The 8,159-nt window shown below is 38.6% G+C and overlaps 1 pseudogene; it reads right to left on the bottom strand.

Moving 5' to 3' along the window:
* Positions 1–427: 427 nt before the first annotated feature.
* On the bottom strand, positions 428–1,983 carry LOC110582145 (annotated as a pseudogene).
* Between the last annotated feature and the right edge of the window lie 6,176 nt (positions 1,984–8,159).

Below are 8,159 nucleotides of genomic sequence, written 5' to 3' on the forward strand. Positions count from 1 at the left end.
TGGTAGCCTGAATCCTGCAGTTCAGGATTCAGTATAGAGTTCTATACTCTGCAGCCAATCTGAAATTACTGTTCTCTAGACCTGCTGCACACTTAGGCCCAAAGACTCCCCTTCTCTACCCTAGTCTGACTCCATCTGTTTATTTTTTTTTAAAGAAATTTTTAATTTTTTTTTTAATGAAAAGGGTGGAATTTAATCTCTCCTTACAGGACACTGCAAGATATAAGATTCCACATAAAACTAAGAAACCCACTGAGAGAAGCTTCATACAGTAGGTACCATTTGGAACTGGTCAAGCAGAGTTTCGTTGTAAAAAGTGCTACCATAACAAAACACATTTAAAAAGAGTTCTTCGTCGAGAAACAGTAAGACAAACTTATACCAAACTTGGTATGCAACAAGCAATTTTATGCTTCAGCTGTACAATCTAAAAGTTAAAGTTCCCAGGAGTGCCATCCTCAACTTGGAATGGCGAGCTGTCAGAGGTAGTTTCTGGCACAACGTTTTGATCTTCCTCTTCCTCAATAGAGATACTTCTCAATTAAGTTTAATGAAGCTTTGTACACAGACACATTCTCATGGTTTTGTAGAGCTTCAGTTTTGTCCAGACCTCCACATTCTTCAATCATACTAAGTTTCTCAGTTTCACCTAGCTTCTCAGCAGCCTGAAAGATGTTGGAAGCAGCATCCAGAATAACCAGAATACTTTTGGTAACTTTTGCAGTTGAGAGGTTCATCAATGGTTCTATTACGCCACAATGAATGAGGTATACAATCTGTTCGTCTGTCCCGCCACTTGTATAGTTCGTCACAGCCCAGACAGCTTCCTTTTGTGTCTTAAAGTCTGCCTTAGAACCCCAATGAGAAATGGGACTCATCCATGATTCACAACTTGCTGTATCTGGTCCTGGTGACCAGCTGTGATATTTGACATTATCCATGTAGCTTCCTTTTGAATATCAGTTTTGGGGGTCATTAGCAGGCTGGGAAAGACAGCAAGTGCTCCTGCATCTATTACACCCTGAGTCTGTTCATCTGTCCCAGTGACAATATTTCCTTTGGCTCTTAGCGCAGGAGTCACAATGGGCAATTCAGTAGCTCCTAGAAGCTTCACAAGTTGGGCACAACTTCTGTTTTCACAACCATTTCAATCCATTCATTTGGACCAACAATAAGGTAGGAAATGGCCCAGCAGGTATCTGCTAATACTCCTGGATCATCATGATGCAGGAGATGAACTAAAGTAGGAAGAATCTGGTCAACCTCATCTAACAGGATTCTTGTTGAAACAAAGGTTTGAAAGTGTTCAGTAAGGCTCTGTAAGTAACCACATGCTAAAGATGACATATCAGGAACTTCAAGGAAAGCCAACAGTGGGCCAACTGCCCATACTTGATAATCAAGTCTCAGAAAACCAAACCATCACCTGCAATGTTTTTTAGAGCCCATACAGCTTGTTCACGGATGTGGACATGAGGAGATGCCAACAGAGAAATGAATGCTGGGATGGCACTTCCATCTACCACAACCTTGGTCTGTTCTGATGTCCCAGAAGCAATGTTAGCGAGGGCCCAAGCAGATTCAAACTGAATGGGACAACAGTCAGTTCTGTCCAAGAAAAACACAAATTTTGGAATCAAAGGAGCCTGATTATGTTGTCTGTGGGGGGTTGTTTTCCCTAGAAAGCAGTTTCCTAGCGGCTTGAGTAGCCTGGAGCTGGCTTTCCAAGTGGTTGCTATTTATGCCTTTGACAATGTCATCAACAGACCAATTCACAGTTCCCTGGTTGTTGAGGTTTCCTGCAGTGGACAAGTAGCGTCATCAGGAAGTGAGCTTACATTTCTCCCTTTCAGCATCTGGTCATCCTTCTTAGCTTTCCTCAGCTCCACATTAACTTCTATTCACTTCTGTACTGTATTGCCCCTTGTTCTTGAATCTATTAAGGTGGGCAGTTGGTGAAATAGCATTCTTATTGGTGGACATGGTTAGGAGACAAAGGGAGAGAGCTACACACTGGCTCAGGCTTCCATAGGAGACCATGATGGGCATCACAGGCTGCAGGTCAGCTGCCCTCAAAACGTCCACCATGGCTCAGCCCAAAGATGGTGTGCTGACTCTATTTGTTTAAATTAAATTTTAATTTTTAATTGAAATTATTTTTTAATAATTAAAAAGAGACGCCGCGGTGCCTGGATGGCTCAGTGAGTTAAGCGTCTGCCTTCAGCTCAGGTCATGATCTCGGGGTCCTGGGATTAAGCCCCTGTGTTGGGCTCCCTGATCAGCAGAGAGCCTGCTTCTCCTTCTCCCTCTGTCTTGCCCCCCTCCCACTCTCTTTTTCTTTCTCTCTCAAATAAATAAGGAAAATCTTTTAAAAAATGCTATTATTTCCTGTTATCTGAATCTTTTATGTAGCAACCAGTTCCTGTTTTATGTCTGCAAAATCTTTCCAAATATATTAGAAGACATTTACTATAGTCTTTTTTAATGTTATCTTCAATTATCTGTATTAGCTCACTGTCTAGGATCAGATCTTCGGTTTGTATGTATTTGTCCTCTTCTTTAATATTTCCCATGTTTTTTCTTAATACACTGGTAATACATGTTTATTATTCCTATCTGCAATGCAGAAACTGTATGGGAGCATTATGTGCATCGAGAGAATGTCAATTGGCCAGCTAGACTTTAAGGCGTATTGTACATTATTATGCATATTATGGGTGAATTGCATATTATTCCTGGGTATCCCTAAAAGCTATATCATCTCAATTAGCTGTAATTATTCTCCCAAGGCCTTTGTTCCATTTCTCAAGAGAATATTCTATCAGTTTTATGCCTCTAAATAACAACTTGTTAGCAACTCCATGTGAAAATGTGGAAGAGGCTTTAGGAGAGAGAAAAAGGATTCTAATTCTTTTAAATGCAGAATTTCAAACAGTCACAGAGAAAAGCATGATGCCACACCTGGGCCCCTGAGACTGAAAACCTCTCTCTATATGGTCCCGCTGGACAGTTCAGTTCTTTCTGCAGCTCAAGGACCCGGGAACGCTACATCTTAGGTTTCACAAATCAATATTGTTTATATTCTTAGCATGTTCTAGCAATGTATTGAAACATTCCCTATATCATCTTCCTCATTGTGATTTTACACATTCTTTAATTTTTTACTATTATTTTATTGTAGCCTCAAAGTAGAGGAGATAGAAAGATTAATACGACTCTTCATTTTGGATTTTCAACGGAGGAAATATTAGTATCTGGCAGAAAAGTTGTCATTACACATTTATGAAGCCTGCTTTTGTTTATTCATATGAATAACTGAACATATATAAATTAAAGTAGCCATACACTCTCCTTTTGAATCATTGTTTTGCTAAAATTATGTATCATTGAAGTTTACTAGTGATGCAACTAGTTATGTCTTTGTATCCTTGGAAATAAAACAAAGAGCTTGTTTGTCTTCTAATTACTGGGATCCAGAAAACTTAACATTTAAAGCCTCTTTTTAAATGTAATTCCATTTGGATTTGAATAATATAATTTAAAATTAATATAACAATATTTGAAGATAGCAGAAATTAAAAATAAAAACTATATTTTTTGCTAACAAACCTAATAAATTATGAAAAAAACATTTATTTGCTCAACTTTATTTCCTTTGGTCAAGCATTTCCAAAATACATATTTGCTTTTAAGTGTTCTGCGGTCCAGTGTATCTTCAATAATGACGTTTCACAACTATGAAGGAATCATCATCAAGAATCAGGCCTTAATATAATTTCAGTAAAGCTATCAATATACTGTTTAGATGTTAATCTTACATATGATTTTTGAATCTGTTTTTCTCTGTATTTGGTCCAGAAATGGAAACTAGTAATTACCTCCAAATAGGGCATTTTTCTCTTGTCTTTTTGCAACACTTATTCTTGTTCTGTGAAAGACATGTTGGGCAAACTTTGAACTAATATCTATTCATGTTTCAGCACTCCACCATGATATGCTGACCTAAGATTGTAAGTGTTAACGTCAAAGAGATTTGTATGCATGTCTTTTCTTTCCTGCGATTTATGAGTATGGCCTAAATTAAATCGATCTTTGAATCATAGTTTTTACAGCTCAAACTTAGGAAAATAATATATACATCATGTATTTTTTTAAGAATGAAATGACCCAAATTTAAACACAGTATACACAAAATGAATTTTAGTTACTTCTCTTACCTGCCACTGTTTTCTGTCTTTTTTTTTTTTTAATGTGCTGTTGTATCTCCCCATCTCAGTTCTGCCAGTTTTAAAACAAGAAAAACAAAACAAAATTGAATTTACAGCTAGAAGAACCAGGTTCAGATTCCAGCACCTTTTATTCACACTGGGAGTGATTGCAACATAGGGCTGTGGCCTCTTAGATGTTTAAATTTCTCACATATGTGACTTTTTAAAATACCACACCCCCTAATGGTTGTGAGAAATAAATAAAGAAAACTTTAATGATAGAGTTTAAAAATGTGTACCTCCATGGTGAAAAATAATTTTACTTGCATGCATACTAAGTTCCATAGGAAAAGAATCTTTTCTCTTAAGTAGATTAAAATATTGGGGCGCCTGGGTGGCTCAGTTGGTTAAGCGGCTGCCTTCGGCTCAGGTCATGATCCTGGAGTCCCGGGATCGAGTCCCGCATCAGGCTCCCTGCTCGGCGGGGAGTCTGCTTCTCCCTCTGACTCTCCCCTCTCTCATGCTCTCTGTCTCATTCTCTCTCTCAAATAAATAAATAAAATCTTAAAAAAAAGTAGATTAAAATATTAAATATTATATACATTAGAAATGTTCACATTTTGGGGCACCTGGATGACTCGGTTGGTTGAGCATCCAATGCTTGATTTCAGTTCAGGTCATCATCTCATAGATCATAAGATCGAGCCCCCCAAGGAACTTTGCCCTCAGTGGGGAGTCTGCTTGAAGATTCTCTCCCTCTGTCCCTCATCCCCTTGCTTTCTCTCTGTGTGTGTCTCTCTCTCTAAAATAAATAATTCTTTAAAAAAAAAAAAAGAAATGTTCACATTTCCTTTTCCTTTAGTGGATTAAAAATATAAGATTATATATATATTAGAAATGTCCACATTGGGGCGCCTGGGTGGCTCAGTCATTAAGCACCTGCCTTCGGCTAGGGTCATGATGCCAGGGTCCTGGGATGGAGCCCCACACTGGGCTCCCTGCTTGGCGGGAAGCCTGCTTCTCCCTCTCCCACTCCCCCTGCTTATGTTCCCTCTCTCACTGTCTCTCTCTGTCAAATAAATAAATAAAATCTTAAAAAAAAAATGTCCACATTATAAGAAAGAAAAACATTCAGAAATACTCCAACTGTTCTTTACAACGAAGTTGAAATTACATTGTACTTTCTCACTCTTTGGTTCATAGAATGCTTTTCCCTTGTGGCCAGTTCCTTTTTGATCTGTTATATGTAGTCATGAGAAAAGATATGGATAGTCTGATCTAAAACATTTTATGCCATAAATAAATAGTTTCATTATATCTTAAGCAACTTCTATGTTCTATACTTGTCCTGGATAATGTTCTAAAAAGTTTTCTAGACATATGTATAAGAGGATGGAAAAAAAAAAAAAAAAAACATGGTGCCTATTTTTAAAGATTCTACACTTTACATATATATATATATACACACACACATATATATATATGTATATGTATATATCAGTTGAATTTTTGTTATTTAACAGATTTGGTGGCAGTGGCAGTGGAATTGGATGCAAACTTCTGATGACATTCAGGGACAGTGAGAAACACAGGTGTGGCACCCATGAACCCCATTTTGAGTTCACTGACTTTCTTACCATTTTTGAGGGATGTGGTTAAGTTCTTCTTGGTTCTGAGCTCCATTCTCTTTGTGTTGGGCCCCAGATCTAATTGGGTTTTGAGTCAGTTCCCCATTTGTTTGGAATCACTAGTTCCACAATGGGAACCACTGGTAGTTCGGACCACAGTTCTCCCTTTGTTTGGAAATTCTGGTCCTTGGTTCCATACCCAGACTCCATGTTGTAAACTGCTGGCTGCAGTTCCCCATTTGTTTGGAATCAGGTTGCAGTACCCATTTGTTGAGGTCTGCTAGTTCAATCCATTCCCCAGTCCCAGGCTCCATGGTGGGAATTATTGGATGTGTACACAGGGGCTTCTCTTGGCAAGGATGCAGTAACATCTCTTGGTTACTGCTAAGACATTAAGAAGCACATGTTTGTTTTTCTTGTTTTGTGTAGATAAAGGCTAGCTAAAAGAAAAGGGATCTTTAAATTCCAAAGAGTTAAGCAGACCATCTTCCGGCACACCTGCTTATTTTGTGTCTAGGAATTATAGTCCTGGAAGCTGTCGATATCTACAAAAATAACAAAACCCTGCTAAAAACAACCTAGAATTACAATGGCCATTGTGGGGCATGTTTCAGTTAGATAACATCATTCATTTAAGAAGCACACTTGAAAGCAAGCGTCCCCAAATTAAATAAACAGAATAGGATAACTATTTTAACTTATATGCCAAAGCTTCCAAAAGACTACAAGATTGCAAAATAGCTTCATTAAAAGACTAGTTACAGAAGGCTAGTGTAAAATTAGAGACATAGGAGATAACTAAAACAAAAGACAATAAAACTGATGTGACTCCTACTGGTCCCCTTTTCTTTAGTGGGTATTCACATTTTACTAATTCTCAGTCTGAAATGCCTTTCCACTCTGAAGAGACTATTAAAGAGTTACCTTTTAAAATCTTTAAAAATAAAACTACCCAAGATTGCTGACAAAACTCCTCATGTATATTTTATCCTTTGGTCAAAGACTGAACTCAGAATCAGAGTTCAAGAATTTCCTAACCCGAGGGAGGATCCCCAGAAGTTTTTTTTTTTTTTTTTTAAGAATTTAGGGTAATTATTGGGGCCTATGACCCTGGCTGTCAGATTTGTATCAGCTAGTCCACATATTGGTAGTGTTATAGAACCTGGACTGGATCGCCCGACGAAAGAACCAAGCGGCACTTGGAGATCTTGGAGGTTAGGAAGTTTATCTAACGCCAGCAGGCTCAGAGGAGAGTGATCTCCAAAGGTCTGAGCCCCGAGCACAGAAAAAGGGGGCAATTTATACACTTCTGCTTCTGCATACTTGGCACTTTTGGCATGTGACCGAAGCAGGGCAGGGAGAAGAACACGGAAGAGCCCCAGGGCAAGGACTGGGATTCTGTCGCTGGCTCAGTTGGCCATCCTAGGACACTGATTTTCCTTACCAGTAGGACCTAGTGAAGCTGAAAAACAGATGCAAGAAGCAAAATGGCAAAACCTTGAGGAGGATATATAAGATGATTGATCTTCAATGTGCTCCTTTTACAGATCAGAAAGAGCTTACAAAATAGCAATTGAACTTTTACAGTTCATTCCTAGGGTTTTTCCTGCCCTTACTGATTGATTGATTTATTATTTAAACACGCAAACAAAAGAAAGATGAATCTGTAGAGGACTTTAAAGCCCATTTGGAAGTCCCCTTTTGATGGCATTCCAGGTTCCATACAATAAATAAGCTCACCAAACTTGCTGTAGCTGTTCTTTTTGTAAATAGAGTAGATCCTGAGATTAGTGGATTAATAAAAAGGCAGAAAATAGGATGGGAAGCCAACCCTCTGACTGAACTCATGACCGTAGCTGGGCACTTCGAAATGACTTGGAGCAAGTCTCCAAACAAAAATATGCCAGGCTATTAGCCTTGCAGCCACAACAAAGCCAAGGCAAGAGACCTCAAATTATACCTGGGTCTTTCATTCTGTGTCTTCTTAGAGTCCTATCATAAAAACACTGGCTCAAAAATCAACATCTCACTTGTAATCAACTGGGACACTGGAAAAAAGATTGTCTTCAAAGGTCTTATGCAAATTCTTCAACTCGATTGCCCCTATATCTACCCCCAAGGTAGCCCCCCCTATATAGGTCCCTCCCAGAGTTGACAGGACTCCAAGGGGTTCTCCAGTAAACTACCAGTAATTTCCTTAAACACTCAAGAGGAAATTAAACTTGAAATTAATGGGAAACCTTGCCAAGGATTAGTTGATACTAGATCTATGCTTTCTACTTTAACCCCTATCTCAGAGGAAAACAAATCCCTAGAAGGAAAA

The sequence above is a fragment of the Neomonachus schauinslandi genome, chromosome 8 (assembly GCF_002201575.2).
Source record: "Neomonachus schauinslandi chromosome 8, ASM220157v2, whole genome shotgun sequence".
Classification (NCBI taxonomy): Eukaryota; Metazoa; Chordata; class Mammalia; order Carnivora; family Phocidae; genus Neomonachus; species Neomonachus schauinslandi.